The sequence below is a fragment of the Heptranchias perlo genome, chromosome 15, assembly GCF_035084215.1.
Source record: "Heptranchias perlo isolate sHepPer1 chromosome 15, sHepPer1.hap1, whole genome shotgun sequence".
Classification (NCBI taxonomy): domain Eukaryota; kingdom Metazoa; phylum Chordata; class Chondrichthyes; order Hexanchiformes; family Hexanchidae; genus Heptranchias; species Heptranchias perlo.
Window position 1 is genome coordinate 52,832,184 of NC_090339.1, and position 14,753 is coordinate 52,846,936.

At 45.6% G+C, this 14,753-nt stretch overlaps 1 long non-coding RNA gene across 1 annotated transcript; it reads right to left on the reverse strand.

Moving 5' to 3' along the window:
• Window positions 1–7,534: 7,534 nt before the first annotated feature.
• Window positions 7,535–14,345, reverse strand: LOC137332761 (uncharacterized). The gene is made up of 4 exons (XR_010965743.1): window positions 14,123–14,345; window positions 12,378–12,551; window positions 10,537–10,704; window positions 7,535–8,580 (listed from the first exon to the last, which is right to left on the reverse strand). It is a non-coding gene; the product is annotated as an uncharacterized lncRNA (long non-coding RNA).
• Window positions 14,346–14,753: the final 408 nt, after the last annotated feature.

Here is a 14,753-nt window from a genome sequence, read left to right on the forward strand (position 1 = left end):
TTAGGGACCATAAAGGAGATCTACTCATGGAGGCAGAGGGCATGGCCGAGATACTAAATGAGTACTTTGCATTTGTCTTTACCAAGGAAGAAGAAGCTGCCAGAGTCTCAGTAAAGGAAGATATAGTTGAGATACTGGCTGGGCTAAAAATTGATTAAAAAAAGAGGTACTAGAAAGGCTAGCTGTACTTAAAGTAGATAAGTCATCCGGTCCGGATGGGATGCATCCTAGGTTGCTGATGGAAGTAAGGGTGGAAATTGCGGAGGTACTGGCCATAATCTTCCAAATATCCTTAGATATGAGGGTAGTGCCAGAGGACTGGAGAATTGCACATGTTACACCCTTGTTCAAAAAAGGGTGTAAGGACAAGCCCAGCAACTGTAGGCCAGTCAGTTTAGCTTCTGTGGTGGAGAAACTTTTGGAAACGATAATCCAGGACAGAATTAACAGTCACTTGGACGAGTGTGGATTGATTAGGGAAAGCCAGCATGGATTTGTTAAAGGCAAATCATGTTTAACTAACCTGATGGGAGTTTTTTGATGTGGCGTATATGGACTTCCAAAAGGTGTTTGATAAAGTGCCGCAAGGTAGGCTTATCATCAAGATTGCGGCCCATGGAATAAAGGGGCAGTAGCAACATGGATACAGAATTGGCTAAGGGACAGGAAACAGAGAGTAGTGGTGGACGGTTGTTTTCGGACTGGAGGGAGGTGTACAGTGGTGTTCCCCAGGGATTGGTGCTGGGACCACTGCTTTTCTTGATATATATTAATGACTTGGACTTGGGTGTACAGGGCACAATTTCAAAATTTGCAGATGACACAAAACTTGAAAGGGTAGTAAGCAGTGAGCCGGATAGTGATAGACTTCAAGAGGATATATTTTGAAATGTGTTTAGGATAACTTTCTCGACCAGTATGTTTCCGGCCCAATGAGGAAGAACGCATTGCTGGGCTTGGTTCTAGGGAATGAGAAGAGGGCCAAGTGGAGCAAGTGCCAGTGGGAGAACATTTAGGGAGCAGCGATCATAGTATCATAAGGTTTAGAATAGCTATGGAAAAGGACTCTGACCACGCTAAAGTAAAAATACTCAATTGGAGGAGGGCCAATTTCAGTGGGATGAGAACAAATCTGGCCCTGGTAAATTGGAATCATAGATTGGCAGGCAAAACTGTAAGTGAACAGTGGGCGGCCTTTAAAAAGATGATTTGGGTACAGACAAGGTACATTCCAATGAGGGATACAGGTAGGACAACTAAAGCCAGAGCTCCCTGGATGACAAAGGAGATAGAGAATAAGATGAAGCGGAAAAAATCAGCAAATGACAGGTGTCAGGTTGATAACACACGTGAGAATCAGGCAGAATATAGAAACTTCAGAGGGAAAGTGAGAAAGGAAATAAGAGGGGCAAAGAGAGAGTATGAGAATAGACTAGCGACCAACATAAAAGGGAATCCAAAAGTCTTCTACAGACATATTAACAGTAAATGGGTAGTAAGAGGACGGGTGGGGCCGATTAGGGACCATAAAGGAGATCTGCTCATGGAGGCAGTGGGCATGGCTGAGGTATAAAATGAGTATTTTGCATCGGTCTTTACCAAGAAAGAAGATGCTGCCAGAGTCTCGGTAAAGGAAGATATAGTTAAGATACTGGATGGGCTAACAATTGAGAAAGAAGAGGTACTAGAAAGTCTAGCTGTACTTAAAATAGATAAGTCACCTGGTCCGGATGGGATGCACCCTAGGATGCGGAGGTAAATAAGGAGGGAAATTGCGGAGGTACTGGCCATAATCTTCCAGACATTCTTAGATACGGGAATGGTGCTAGAGGACTGGAGAATTGCAAATGTTACACCCTTGTTCAAAAAAGGGTGTAAGGATAAACCCAGCAACTATAGGCCAGTCAGTTTAACCTCGGTGGTGGGGAAACTTTTGGAAACAATAATACGGGACAGAATTAACAGTCACTTGGATGAGTGTGGATTGATTAGGGAAAGTCAGCACGGATTTGTTAAAGGCAAATCGTGTTTAACCAACTTTTTGATGAGGTAACAGAGAGGGTAGACGAGGGCAATGCAGTTGATGTGGTGTATATGGATTTTCAAAAAGCGTTTGATAAAGTGCCACATGGTAGGCTTGCTATTAAGATTGTGGCCCAGGGAATAAAGGGGGCAGTAGCAACATGGATATAGAAATGGCTAAATGACAGGAAACAGAGAGTAGTGGTGAACGGTTGTTTTTCGGATTGGAGGGAGGTGTGCAGTGGTGTTCCCCAGGGGTCGGTGCTGGGACCACTGCTTTTCTTGATATAAATGACTTGGACTTGGGAGTACAGGACACAATTTCAAAATTTGCGGATGACACAAAACTTGGAAGGGTAATAAACAATGAGGAGGATAGTGATAGACTTCAAGAGGACATAGACACTCTGGTGGCATGGGCGGACACGTGGCAGATGAAGTTTAACGCGGAAAAATGCGAGGTGATGCATTTCGGTAGGAAAAATGAGGCAAGGCAAAATAAACTAGAGGGCATCGGAGCAGGGTGGAAATGTAGGTTAATTTTGTGTTTCAACTTTGTGCAATGGTTTTTTATTTTAATTTATTTCGTTTATTTTTGCCTGATTTGGCCCTTCACGCCTGGTTTCACCAGGCATGAATTAGAAGCCGTGGGAAAACCGCCCAAGTAAGTTAAAAATTGTTTTAATACTACCTAATCCGCAAATTTTGAAATTGTGTCCTGTACTCCCAAGTCCAAGTCATTCATATCAAGAAAAGCAGTGGTCCCAGCACCGACCCCTGGGGAACACCACTGCACACCTCCCTCCAATCCGAAAAACCGTTCACCACTACTCTCTGTTTCCTGTCATTTAGCCATTTCTATATCCATGTTGCTACTGCCCCCTTTATTCCCTGGGCCGCAATCTTTATAGCAAGCCTACCATTTGGCACTTTATCACTACCTAATATGTCACAAGTAAAGTGCCTTAAGTACCTCAATGAGGTACATTTGGTTCTTTAACTATCACGGGACTTCCGGATTCGGGACACCCGCGCGTTCATAGGTACGTCTGCCGGAAACTCGGAAGTTGGCGGTTTGGAGCTCTGCACTTTTGCAATTTTCGCAGCCCCCCTGCCCCCATCGCACCCGCAAGTTAAGTTTAAAATTGAGCCCGGAACATAAGAGCAGGGAGGTTATGTTAGATCTGTATAAAACATTGGTTAGGCCACATCTTGAGTACTGCGTACAGTTCTGGTCACCACATTACAAGAAAGATGTGATTGCACTAGAGAGGGTACAGAGGAGATTTACGAGGATGTTGCCAGGACTGGAGAATTTCAGCTATGAGGAAAGATTGAATAGGCTGGGGTTGTTTTCGTTGGAACAAAGGAGGCTGAGGCCAGATTTAATTGAGGTATATAAAATTATGATGGGACTAGATAGAGTGGATAGGGAGGACCTATTTCCCTTAGCCGAGTGGTCAGTGACCGGGGGTGGGGGGGATAGATTTAAAGTAGTTGGTAGAAGGATTAGAGGGGAGCTGAGGAGAAATGTTTTCACCCAGAGGTTGGTGGGGTCTGGAACTCACTGCCTGAAAGGGTGGTAGAAGCCGAAGCCCTCAACTCATTTAAAAAGTACTTGGATGTGCTCCTGAAGTGCCGTCACCTACAGGGCTATGGACCCAAGTGCTGGAAAGTGGGATTAAGCTGGATAGCTCTTTTTCAGCCGGCACGGACACGATGGGCCAAATGGCTTCCTTCTGTGCCGTAAATTTCTATAATTCTATAAATAGTGCAGTTCACTGGCAGAGAATGGTTTTAAAGATTGTGATGGAAGCACAGCATTTGGTTTGCATCAAATAGGCAAAATTTCTGTCTTATATCTTCTGCATATCACTTAAAGCGGACAGAGTAATTGTGGACTTAAAGTTCCCTTCAGGTAGAGGTAGCTGGAAAGATAATTCTCTTTGTCTCTGTGATCAGGGACGGTTGGGGGATGGCCAATACACAAAACTGTTCTGATTTATCCACAGTGAGGATAAGAGTCATCAGACTTAGTTTGTTGGTGACACTGGCCCTGAATTTCAGCAGGGTTTCTCCTGATCTCTTGCTGTAACTTTGGCCGTTTTCATCTGTTTACACCATTTCTCCGGGAGTTCCGCCGATCTCATGCTGAAGTCATGGCCGGAGATTGGGGAGAACCCCAGTGGAAATTCAGGGCCACTTTTTGTTTTCAGAAACTAAATAGATAAAAGGTTTCTTTTAAATGGCTGGATCATTATTTCTTTGAAATGTTAATGTTAGCAATTTTGCAGACTGGAAAAAGGCTGTAATGGCTGACACAAGTCTTAATTTTAGGCACTCCAAAAATGGTCAGATTCAGGGCGTGATATAGCAGAAATGTGGGTGGAGTTCAGTTGTGCTTGATTTCTGCTCATAATGTGTATCATCGACACTTCCAGGTTATATTTTGAAAGGCGCAGAAAGTTCCAAATAAAAGAGGTGGGAGCTTCATTTCAATATTTTGTCGAGGAGGATAACATCATATAGACAACACCACTATTTCACGGCATTTACTGCAGATCTGGACTCAAATTATCTATGTGCCCATGTACAATGGCCGTCCGTGAAAAGGGTAGAGGAATTCAAACTAATTCTTTAGAAGGACACTTCGTGAGTGGTTTGGTGTTTTTAGTCTCCTTTTTTTGTGCCCACTTATCGGCTACTGGTTCTGGGGTTGTTGTATTTTGCTTAGGTCCTAGAAATGTAGGCAATGTGATTCTTTATGGTAATTCTACATGGAAGAAGAGGAGAACCTACAGATGGATGGATTCCAGACAGATGCATTGAGCCCGCTATGACTACAATATGTCTCTCATGGCACTGTGGCAGACATATCACATTTAATTGCTCATGCAGATAGCCAGTATTTGAAATTTCAGCAGTTGACCCAGTCATTAACTCCCCCCCCACTGCTACACTCTCAGCTATGTATTTTTATATTGCTTTATTGTAGAACACAGTAGGAGGCATGTGCAATGACACCATTCAGCAAAGATCCCAAAGACTTTTTTTGTGTGTAGTTTGTGTGTGGGTGCTGCCAGCAGATGCTTCCTTGCTGTGGTGTTGAAATCTTTACTGCGCTATTCATTTTCAGTTGTGAAGTGCGTAAACATTAACATTTTGGCCTGTAATCTGGAAAACTAGCTTTTAGGCCTGCAGGGAGCAAATATCTACACTTGCTTTCCTGGCCGAAGCTGAGGAAGGCTCTGCATTTCTAGGCAGGATGCTTTAAAAGTCTAACACTTTAGGTTCTCCTTTTCTTCTATGTAGAATTGCCATACAGATGGATGAATGCCAGACAGATGCATTGAGCCCGCTATGACTACAATATGTCTCATGGCACTATGGCAGACATATCACATTTAGTAAGCTTTTGGCTTATTTTTTTAAAATATTTTTAAGCTTGGGAAAAAAAAACTCAAGAGTGTACTGCTACTTTCTATATTTTCGGCTAACCAGGTATACAATCAGTATGTGATTATCCTCCACCCATTTTTCCCTGGCATTTATCACAAAATCCAACTTTGTTTCTGGTTCTTAAGACAGTTGTAGTTATGCTTCTTTTCCAACCAAGTCTTTTTCAAAGCCAATTTGTTATCTGTGCAATGAAACACAACATTCACGTAGAAACCTTACAATCCTTGACCAAGAGGACAAGTGGGGTGCTAAATTGGGCCGTGTAATGCCCATTGTTTCGGCTCTACACGGCCTCGCTGACATCCAAGATGACGTGCGCCAGATGCCATCTTGGTATAAGAGTTAGTGCGTGCGCAAATACCGAATGCTGGATGCATGTAATCAGTGTGCAACGCTGATTTAAAGCGATAGACACCATTTTGGACCTTAACGCTCAACTCAACGCACAGTCTTAACCCCACCCATCTGAACGTAACTTACAGTGCCTGAAGGACCCCCCCCCCCAGCGCTATTTAAAAGTGCCATGCAGGTGTTGCAGGTTAGTTGCTGGATTATTGCTTCTGGCTGCTGGTGGAGTAGGAAGTGTTTCTTTGAAGCTCCCTATTCTTACTGAGAGTTCCTAGATGACATTTGAGAGTGATTTGGCAGGTACTGCCTTACGGGTGGGAAAGTTTCAACCCTGGTTGAACAACATTCCTGCCAACCTTGGGCGGTCTGCTAGGCCTCCGGCTGGGCGTTGAGCACGACTGGGAGCATGCAGAGAGGCCACGCATAGCCGGTCAAGCTGCTAGGAGATGGAGGACGAGGAGATGCAGGGCAATGAGCAGGAGGTCCTACCCAATGCGGGCCTTCCGGGACCAATTCTCTTACCTCGAGATGACCAAGGAGGGTTGCATCCGACACCTGAGGTTCACCAAGGAAGCCGTCACCGAGATCTGTCGATTGATGCGGCCACAACTGCAGCCTCAGAGCAGGGCAAGGACAGCATTGCCTGTGGCTGTGAAGATCACCATAGCACTGAATTTCTACGGCTCAGGAGCATTTCAGGCCTCCACTGGCGACATGTGCAACATCTCACAATATGCAGTGCACTGCTACATAAGGGAAGTCACAGACGCACTATACCAGATGAGGAACAGGTTCATCACTTTCCCTCTTGACAGAGACAAGCAGAACAAGCGAGCACGGGGGTTTGCCGCATTGCTGGCTTCCCCATAGTGCAGGGTGCCATTGACTCCACGCATATTGCCCTGCGTGCCCCACACATCAACTCAGCCGTCTTTGTCAACTGGAAGGGATTCCACTCCCTCAACGTCCAGCTGATGTGCGACCACACGTCTCGAATCATGGAGGTCGATGCCTGCTACCCTGGGAGCAGTCACGATGCCTTCGTCATGCAGCAGTCCAACATGCCAGCTAGCTTTCACCCGACTCGGCAAGTCAAAGGCTGGCCAATGGGCGACAGGGCTATCCCCTCACACTGTGGCTCGTGACACTGGTCAGGAACGCATGCAGACGTGCACAGCAGGCCTATAATGAGAGCTATGCTGCAACATCGTGGAGCGCACCATAGGCCTCCTCAAACAATGCTTCCGCTGCCTAGACCGGTCTGGAGGAACCCTGTAGTACTCCCGAGCGGCTGGGCAGATAAGTGGTGGTCTGCTGCATGTTGCACAACCTCGCCATCATGAGGAACCAGCCTTTGCCACCAATGATCGGAGAAGACCCTGAGCCAGGGGCTGAGGAGGAGGTGGAGCCGGAAGAGGAAGTGGAGAAGATGCAAGGGTGCAACAGGAAACACACGCCTTGTCTGCAAGGGCTGTGTGCGCTCGTCTGATCCGTGCTTGCTATCAATAATTTGAACTACATCCCCCAACTCACCAACAGTCCTACACTCCCCACCTTTCCGCTCCCAGAAGACAATCAAATCGCCCTCCATCTGGTTACACTTTGGTGTCCCTCTCAGCTCATTGCATGAATAAAAACCACCACCAAATGCAAAATCAAAGTCTCATTTATCAATGAATAAATGAAATTATGCAAACATAACAGAACTATTCACCCTTGTGCATTCCCTTAGTGCCTTTTGTTCATGTGCCTTTACCTATCCTAGTGCTCCTACAAGGTGATTCCCCAGTGGCTGGAGCATGGGTGGTGGGAGGCTGCTGGCCTTCAATGGAGGAGCATGCGGATGGCCTTTGAGGACGACCTCAAGCAGCTCTGGGCCAGGAAGGCCCGGCTTCAGACTGTACCATCTCAGCATGGGCTGCAGCAGTCTGTCCTAGCTGGCCAATAGGCAACAACAGGGGCACTGGCGGAGTGGCAGGGGTGGGAGCAGGAAGGCTGTCGTCCTGAGAGAGGACAGCAGGTCCGACTGCCATGGCGCCAATGCCACTCTCCCGGGGTGGCACCTCAGCAATCCTGGTGAAAGGCTGGAGAACAGATTGCGGAGTGCTTTAATGCCCTGGAAGCCCCGTTGCACAGTGATCCTCAGACCCACGATTGCAGCAGTCTGAGCTTTCAAGGCAGCAGTATGAGCTTCAAATGCAGCAGTCTGACCTTGGATGGCAGATGTTTGTGCTGCAATGGATGCTGTGACATCAGTCATCAGACGCTGCATCATGGTGGGTTCCACAGGTGCGCTGATGGAGGTGACCACCCGTTCCATGTTGGAAAGGATGGGCTCCAAGCTCCGCACAATGCCCTGTGCCAAGTTGAAGCTGGACTCCATGCCCCTTCTCATTGTGCGCAGACTTTCTGGCAGGTTTTCCAGTGCCCCAAGCATTTGTTGGTGTACGCCCTTCAGCCGTCTTCTGTAGCCTGGCCCAGCAAAGTCCTCATCTGACTACTCTGCAGCAGAACTAGTGAGCAACCTCGCCCTCCGGCGAGGTGGCACCAGACGTATCCGTTCCCCGCGCCCCGGCTCCTGCGCACTTGTGCTCGGTGTCTCATCACGTGCAGATCCCTACTCTAACCTAACCTCTAAAGAATGCGCAGTGTCAGTCTCTGAGCTGGTGGAAGGAAGTGTCAGATCGAGTGACTGTGTGGCTTCAGTGTCCTGCTCCTCCTCCGCTGGTGCCGCCACGTGTTCTTGCGTATCTGCAATGAGAAAGGGAAACAGTTGAGTTGTGGAATGGGGAGAGGAGCAAGTAAGACGTATGTGCTGACAGCATCTGCAGCACGTGAGTCAGAAAAGATTATGGGAGGAGGGCGATAAGGAGCATTAGATATGCAGAGACCCCCTTCATTGGGACCTCCAGCTCGACAAGTTATGATGGCTGCAGCGACAGCCCGCCCAATGATCCTAAGCACTCTCTCCTCTAGGGGGGTGGGGATGTGTAAACGTTCCCCATCCACCCTCAGGTCCCTCCTGCTGCCGGCTGTTATGCGCCACCTTCTCCTGCAAGACAGAGGACAGTGTGTCAGCGAGTCTCCTGCAAGGTGCGTGGGTGATGTGGCTGTCGTGGTCGAATAGCTGCCAGTTTGAGAGACGAGAGTGTGGTTGTGTGGCGCTATGTGCGGGTGAGATGCAGCATGCTGAGTGCAGCATTGCATATGGCTGGGCAGTGTTTGTTGCTGGGTCTGTGACAGGGAGTGTGATGCGTGGAGCAGTGGTGCAGTTGGTAGGATGTGCCACTTGACACTTGCATTCACTCACCTTGACCACTCATATCAAATCACTGAACTTCTTTCAGCACTGCACCCACGTGGTTTAATGCTCCTGGCGTTTACTTCCTGCGCTACAGACTAACAATGCCTGCTGGGCTGCAGTCTGGAGGGTCTCTGGCCACCCTGCGGGTACATGTTGGCCATCCTTTCATCCACGCCTTCCACCAGGACCTCCAGGGCATCAGAGAAGCGTGGAGCCCTCTCTCATGCCAGTCCTGCAATTCTCGTGGCCATCTTTCCCTTCTCCTAGTAAGCCGTGTACCTGCCATTTGAAATGTGCACCTGGACCTTTAAGAGGTGCAGGCTGCTGATGACGTGCGCTGTGCACACCCCATTTCCAACTTCCTCATTCTCCGTGCAGCCTCTCAGCAACATGGGTTGCGCTGGCTGCACGAAGATATCATGATAAGTAGCAGGCAGCACAAAGTTCACATGCTGCCTGCATAGGGTCCATCGGGCACAGGGTACTAGCCCCGCCCAAAAGCGGCCCTTATCGAACTTTTCCCCCCTGGTTTCTGTAATATTTTTAATCTCACAGTATAAGTGTTCAATATATATCTAGAACACAGAAATATGTATCTCATCATCCAATGATCCCAATACCTTGTTATATCCTTTCATGCAAATATGTTTGAAGAAGGAACACTAATCAAATATGAGTAATGGTTTTCCGTACTCCCGCACATAGAATCGTACAACACAGAAGGAGGCCATTCCGCCCATTGTGTCTGTGTTGGCTTTTTGAAAGAGCTATCCAATTAGTCCCACTCCCCTCCTCTTTCCCCGTAGCCCTGCAAATTTTTCCATTTCAAGTACTTATCCAATTTCCTTTTGAAAGTTACTATTGAATCTGCTTCCACCACCCTTTCAGGCAGTGCATTTCAAATCATATCAACTCGCTGAGTAAAAAAAAATTCTCATCTCGCCCTGGTTCTTTTGCTAATTATCTTAAATCTGTGTCCTCTGGTTACTGAGCCTCCTGCCAGTGAAAACTATTTCTCCCTATCTACTCTAGCAAAACTCCATTTCCAAAATGGGGACATAAAATCCTCTACGTGCTACTTTTAATGATGTGGTTAACATATTCAGGTGAAATCCGTCTTTTAAAGAAGTTAATACGTCTGAAACATTTTAATGACTTCACTAAAATAGCAAACAAAAGAATTTCATTGGAACACATTATATGATTTGTTAAAAATTGAGCATAGGGGAATTTCTACCTGTAGAATATTACTCTCTCCATAAGTTAAAATGTATGACTCTTTAGGTAGGAAACAAGATTGCTATTAAGAGTAGAACACTAATAATCTGTCTGAGAAGCTGTGAGAATAATTTCTCTTTTTAAAGTAAAGCACACCAACTTCCTGAAATCTGAGGTTAACCCACCTTGATAGTTATAAGTTTTCTTATCAGATTCCAGATGAGTCCAAATCCATTACTTGTCCTTAACCTCAACCTCCTTTTGAAATTCTCCTATTCCAGTAACAGAAGGATAATTGCGTTTTTCAGTTTCTCCAAGTCCTCCATCTTCCTCGCAATGGTTAAACCTTCATCCTGAGCAGGGGAATAAAACATACTTTCTAAATTGCATTGCAACAGGTGTAATGGCCTCTTAGTAATCCTATTCAGCACTATCAGGGGTTCACTGAAGGCATCTAAAAAGGTAAGATGGTGGTGTATCATATGGATGCTGAGGATGAACCCTTTTGGAATAAGTTTTAGTGATCAAATCGTCCAAACAGTTAACCACTGTTTCAACGTTTCCAGACCCTACCCAAAATTAACCTTTGCACTCAAGTGTGCTTCAGTACTGAGGGGGGGGTTTGAGAGATATATAGCCTTTTTGGATTAATCTTGACATCAGTCCTTCTATAACAACACCTCAAAGCTTGTAAGATCTTTGCCATATTTTTGTGAAAGTTACTAATTAAGGCAGCACCATGAGCAAAAACAAAGGTTGTGACTCTTAAATTAGCACCATTCCTACCTAGGATAACATCATAGCCCATAATTCAAGCAAGAAAAGTAAAGATCTTATATTAAAGTAATAGGAGAAACTCATTTCACTCTCCTTTTAATGCCAATCTTATGAGTCATAATATTACCTACTTTAATAGTATAGGTGTCAGAATATTAAATCATTATCTTTTATTTATGCTGGTATCTTCATTCTGGTCATTGTCTTTAGAGTAGTTTATCACCTACAAGGGCTGATTTTAACTCAATCCACTGTGCAAGAATGGGGCAGTAGCAGCCCTAAAATAGGAGTACAGCACTTAACACTCTGTTCCCCCTCCAATTCCACCCTCAGGAATTAGGCAGAAGCCTCACTGAAGTTTGCAAATCAGGGTCCTATGACATACATAGGACCCCGATGCAATTTTGAGATACAAATGGGCGAAGCAGTGGTCCTGCTGGCCGCTTCAAAAACAGCCCAGAAATTTGTTTTGTGTTTATGTGGAGTCAGGAGGAGAGGAGTGCACCTCTCAGCTCCACAAAAGTACGATGGTCCACTCCTGGCACAGGCTCGCCCCCTTCCATGTTCACCTCCACACTGGGCATCAGAGCTCCTTATGTTGCATCATCCTGGAGCCAGTAGGCTGCAGAGAGACGCCCTTTTAGGGCGTACAGCTCACCCGCTGAATGCAAAGAGGCCCCGGCTTCAAAATGGCTCGTGCCTCCCTCCAGCAAGAACAGGCCGGGCAGCAGCAAACTATGCCCATTGCCCGCCAGCAGTTAAAATTGACCATAGAGTGTCAAATATCTTCACAAAATGCACAAAAACTATTGACAACTCTTGCTCACAGTTCTCATTGAGTTTCACAACACACAAAATATTTTCATTACCCTCTGGTGTTGCTTTACTCTACTACCTGAATCTCTTTGCTAAAATCTTCATAAACAAACAAAGCAATTTTAGATTAATAGTTATAGGTATACAATTATTAATGTCACATGTTTTCTGCTTATCTACAGGTCTACTCTATCAGGGCCAGTCAGAGGAACACACCCCTCCAGTGTACCAGCTTGACAATTCTATTCAAACCAGTCTCTCTGACTTAGATTGTCAATTTAGCATCATACATTTGTTCCCACTAGGGGCTTGGTTGAAATTATCCCAAACTTGTTTCACACAGGATGCTGTTAGCAGTCAGAGAGAACAGATGCTCATTCTGTAGCTCTAGCCTGCATTTGAGGTTCCAGAGATCAAAGGATAAGGTAATTACCCACTAGCATGTTGAGACTCTTCAAGCTAATTGTGATAGTAATTCAAAGGCGTGAACCTCTCAGCTCCACAAAAGTACTGTGGTTCATTCCTGGCACGGACTCGCCCCTTTCCATGTTCACCTCCACACTGGGCATCCAAGCTCCCAATATTGCACCATCCTGGAGCTGGCAGGCTGCAGAGAGACAGAATATTGAACATACAAAGTGAAGCATGTCTCCCTTTCATCGTTAAAGCTCCATTTCAAGGACAGACTACCAGACCCTTAATGCTCTCTTTCGCTATAGATTCCTGGTATCTGAGTGCTTGGAAACTTTGCAGTAGAAAATCAGTCAGGGTCACAAACAACACTTTTTTTTTATTTGTACGTGGTTTATATACTTTATAGCACAGTTGATTTCACTGGGGGCTCTAAACGATATTGGCATAATTAACAGGTACACAGAAATGAAAATGTATTGCTACAGTTAAACTAGATCACAGTATATATTTAAGTACACAAACTAGAACCAGTCCTAAAGACAAGTGCCCTGAAATAAACTGTAGGATATTAGCATACATAACATGCTTATCTGAAATTCCCCTCCCTCTACTTTAGCAGAGGCAATAATCTCCATTGAAAGAGCAAAGGAAATAATTTTATACTAACAAATAAGCATTCGTATGCTAGTATCATTACATGTAATTTCAGGCCAAAGAGTTTTAGGCAATGTGTTTTGCAAAGCACACGGTCAGAAATAAAGAAGCCACAAGTTTGTGGTGAATCAGACTCATCAGCCCAAATTTTCCACCAGTCCACAACACAGTTGTAGGGGGGGCCTGGGTTTTGCCTGCCACAGAGGCCTGCGACAGACAACATAGTGTGGCCGGCAACCTTTGTGCTGCTGGTGTGAAATGAAAAATGTTTTTCACAGAATTTTTCAAAATGGCACCCAAGTCTTTGAAATCAATCTCAGAGCAATCTTAGTGCAGGATCTTTGGCTATTTAAATTTTAAATGGGTGCTCCACCTGCCCATAGCAATAATGGACACTAGGGATTATCAGGTGTTCCTCACATCCAGCATTATTAGGGTACAAATGATGAAAAGTGGGTCTTTTGACATATTGCTGTCATTTCCATAAAGTTTCTACAACCCCTTCTGTCACTTCTGGCCAATTCCAGGAGGAGCAACAACTAGAGAGGCAAAATTGCACCAAATTTGCTAGAATTATACTGCCTTTCTGGCATTACTCGTGTAGAAAACTTGGGCTATCTTTACAGGGACAAACCTGGACTGATTAAGGATATAGGGCATTCAATGTCATTTCGTTCATTGACTAAAATCGGGCCGAGATCTACTGTGCTCTTCAGTGGCTACCATATTGGATTGGGCGACTTTTTATTCGTCCTGAAGCAGGCGTTGGGTTGATTGATTATACAAATTGGGGTCCTCGCCGGTTGTATGACCTTGATTGCAAATTTGGGATACAAATAGACGGAGCTCCACCGATTTGTACTAAGTCTTAAGCGGCCTTACCAATTGTTCTTAAAGTGATCTCTGGAGGCCATTGGAAGAAACGTTGAAAAGGTGTATATTTTATGAAGTCAGAAGAAGCACCATAACAATTACGGGCCACTGACAGCCTGGGTTCTCAGTCCTCGCAGGACCTGATTGAGGATATAGGGCATTCAGCTTCATTTTTGCTCATTTTTCGGGTATAAAACAAGAGGCGGCGGCGGCGGGGGGGGGGGGGGGGGAACTTACCAAGATCTAATGTGATCTTCAGCGACTGCCATATTGGATCGGGCAAACTTTCAATCGTCCAAGGTGCCTGCCTGAAACAGCTGGCCCAATTTGCAGCCTTTGGTGTCGGCAAGTCGTTTCTGGACGCCTGCTTTGGCACGAGCTTCGCGCCAACATGGGCCGCCGCCGCCGCGAGGAACGATCAGTCCGTTGACTCGCTCCCCATTCCAGGCGCGAGTCCTATTTCTAGCCCATTAGACTCACGAGGCCTGTCATTTTTATGATTGATCTCAACTCCGCCCCTGTGTTCCATAATCTCTTTCTTTCGAGATGCGTCGAACCCTTTCATGCTATCCGCTTTATTCCACAGATTTATTCCACAAGTCTGTGGACGATCAAATTCTGCCTTATTTTTGTTCTCGTTTCTGATTTTTTTTTTCAATTTTGACTTTAGTCTCTGGTATTTGAACCCTGTTCTATGGTTGGGCACAAATCGGTATTTACTCTTACAGCAAAAACTTACTGGAAGCCACCATGCGGTGGATTTGATTTATATCACTGATCTCCTGAAGGCTCTAACTCTCAATATGGTGACAATCTGTGCATAGCAAGTGATTCCCACTCAATGATTCAGAAATTAGAGATTTACAGT